We start from the raw sequence: 3346 nt of genomic DNA, 5'->3' as shown, positions 1-3346 counted from the left end.
TCAAGATAAACACCTGATCAGCTCACTTTCAAGATAAACACCTGATCAGCACTCTTTCAAGATAAACACCTGATCAGCACACTTTCAAGATAAACACCTGATCAGCACTCTTTCAAGATAAACACCTGATCAGCTCACTTTCAAGATAAACACCTGATCAGCACTCTTTTAAGATAAACACCTGATCAGAACACTTTCAAGATAAACACCTGATCAACTCACTTTCAAGATAAACACCTGATCAGCACACTTTCAAGATAAACACCTGATCAGCACACTTTCAAGATAAACACCTGATCAGCACACTTTCAAGATAAACACCTGATCAGCTCACTTTCAAGATAAACACCTGATCAGCACACTTTCAAGATGAACACCTGATCAGCACACTTTCAAGATAAACACCTGATCAGCACTCTTTCAAGATAAACACCTGATCAGCTCACTTTCAAGATAAACACCTGATCAGCACTCTTTTAAGATGAACACCTGATCAGAACACTTTCAAGATAAACACCTGATCAGCACTCTTTCAAGATAAACACCTGATCAGCTCACTTTCAAGATAAACACCTGATCAGCACACTTTCAAGATAAACACCTGATCAGCACACTTTCAAGATAAACACCTGATCAGCACTCTTTCAAGATAAACACCTGATCAGCTCACTTTCAAGATAAACACCTGATCAGCACTCTTTTAAGATGAACACCTGATCAGAACACTTTCAAGATAAACAGCTGATCAACTCACTTTCAAGATAAACACCTGATCAGCACTCTTTCAAGATGAACACCTGATCAGAACACTTTCAAGATAAACACCTGATCAACTCACTTTCAAGATAAACACCTGATCAGCACACTTTCAAGATAAACACCTGATCAGACTCACTTTCAAGATAAACACCTGATCAGCACACTTTCAAGATGAACACCTGATCAGCACACTTTCAAGATAAACACCTGATCAGCACTCTTTCAAGATAAACACCTGATCAGCTCACTTTCAAGATAAACACCTGATCAGCACTCTTTTAAGATAAACACCTGATCAGCACACTTTCAAGATAAACACCTGATCAGCACACTTTCAAGATAAACACCTGATCAGCTCACTTTCAAGATAAACACCTGATCAGCACACTTTCAAGATAAACACCTGATCAGCACACTTTCAAGATAAACACCTGATCAGAACACTTTCAAGATAAACACCTGATCAGCACTCTTTCAAGATAAACACCTGATCAGCTCACTTTCAAGATAAACACCTGATCAGCACTCTTTCAAGATGAACACCTGATCAGAACACTTTCAAGATAAACAGCTGATCAACTCACTTTCAAGATAAACACCTGATCAGAACACTTTCAAGATAAACAGCTGATCAACTCACTTTCAAGATAAACACCTGATCAGCACACTTTCAAGATGAACACCTGATCAGCACACTTTTGGGGACTTCTCAGTAACATTACAGGAAAACGTTATGTGATTGACTTTCCTTACAAATATACCTGATTAAAACGCTTTATTGACATTGTTATAGGTCTTTTTTAAGACGTAGACTATATTTTATACATTTAAATGCATAAATAAATATAAAAATATCGTTATTAATATTAATATACGTGTATAAAACAGGGAAAAAATTCTAAATAAGTTTGGACTCACAAAATAAACTTTCCAGCAAATACAGTGTTTCATTTTCTGTTTATAAACGTAATTAACAATTAAACTTAGAATAAATGTAATTTAAATAAAATTAAAGGAAATTTTCTTTATAATAAACTGTAAAGTTGTATGAATATTAATTAAGAAAACTTTTCATCTTTAAGGTTAATTAGACCTTAAAATTTATATAACTTTAAAGTTCGTTCTTAAGGATATTTTCTATATTTTTTTCTAAATTATATTAAAATATTAATAAAATAAATTTATAAATTAATGAATAAATTTTTGGCTTTAAACTTTGATGATATTTAATCAAGTTTAAATCGTATATTTAAAGTTTGAACTTAATTGAAATTAAGTTTATTTAAGTTTAAAGGTTAGAATCTATTTTTATATTGAATTTTTAAGTGAATATTTATATAATTTAAGGAATAATCAGGAAATTATCCTTAATAATAATCTAATAATGAATAAATGTCAATTAAAAGCATAAATATGTTTTAGGTTTAAATTTTAATTGTGTTTCTATGATAATTAAGTTTAAGCCTTAAAAAGTATATTTGTTTTAAAGATTTATTTTATTAATAATTTTTTAATTTAATATTAAGAATAAAACGGTGTAATTATTTAATTGTTAATTTAAAAATATGCTCGTTAAGGTTTAAATTTAATTAAATGATGGAGAAACTTAATTAAGTTCATATTAATTGTTTATAAAAAATAATACATGTTTATTCTCAGGGATGTTTTATATTATTCCTTAAATTATATAAATATTCGGTAAAGACATTTTAAATAAAAGTTTAAACTTAATTAAATACTGTAGAAACATTATTAACTTTAAGAAATACGTTTTTAATGATTTAATTATGTTTATCTTATTAATACTTTAGAGAAATGTATATGCGATATGAGGACTTTGGAGAAATTTAGGGAATTTAGGGAAATTTATAGGTAATATAGAGACTTAAGGGAAATATAGGGAATAATATAAAACATTTCTAAGAATAAGCTAAAATATTTATATAAATGTCATCAATTAAAAATGTAAATATGTTTTTAAGGTTTAAATTTAATTTTGCTTGTACGATATTTAAACATTAAAAGATATATTTTTTATATTAAATTTTTATAGGGATTTAAATCCCTAAGAATAAATTCGGTATAAAATATGTTTTTTAAAGACTCAAACTTAATTAAATTTACTATAGAAACGCAATTAATTTTGTACTGGATTTGCATGAATATTTATAAAGATTTATAAGGAAAATATCAAGATATTAATATTGAAAAGAAAAATCCGGTATTAAATGGATTGAGTTTAATTAAGTTTAAACCTTAAAAAACCATAGCAATAGCCAATTCTTAGACGGGGTTTTTTTAACTTTACACCTTACTGTGGGGACGTGTTGGCTTAAAAATCCCTAAAGGAGGGTTTAAAAGGGGGAAGGAGGAATAATTAGTAAAGGATAACAAAATATATTTATAAAGTAAGAGAAAATGACTAATTAATCGACGTATCAAAATTGGAATATATTCAGAATGTTAAATGAGAATTTGTCGTCGAAAGTTTGCAAACATGACTAATTCAATTGGCAAGGTAATCAACAAACCAAATCCAACATCCAAGTTAACTTTCATTGGGAAACTATCTCTACATTCAGTAATT

Source organism: Centruroides vittatus, unplaced genomic scaffold (genome assembly GCF_030686945.1).
Source record: "Centruroides vittatus isolate TY-2023 unplaced genomic scaffold, ASM3068694v2 contig_345, whole genome shotgun sequence".
Taxonomy (NCBI): domain Eukaryota; kingdom Metazoa; phylum Arthropoda; class Arachnida; order Scorpiones; family Buthidae; genus Centruroides; species Centruroides vittatus.
The sequence above is the reverse complement of the archived record's forward strand: the minus strand, read 5'-3'. Positions refer to the sequence as shown.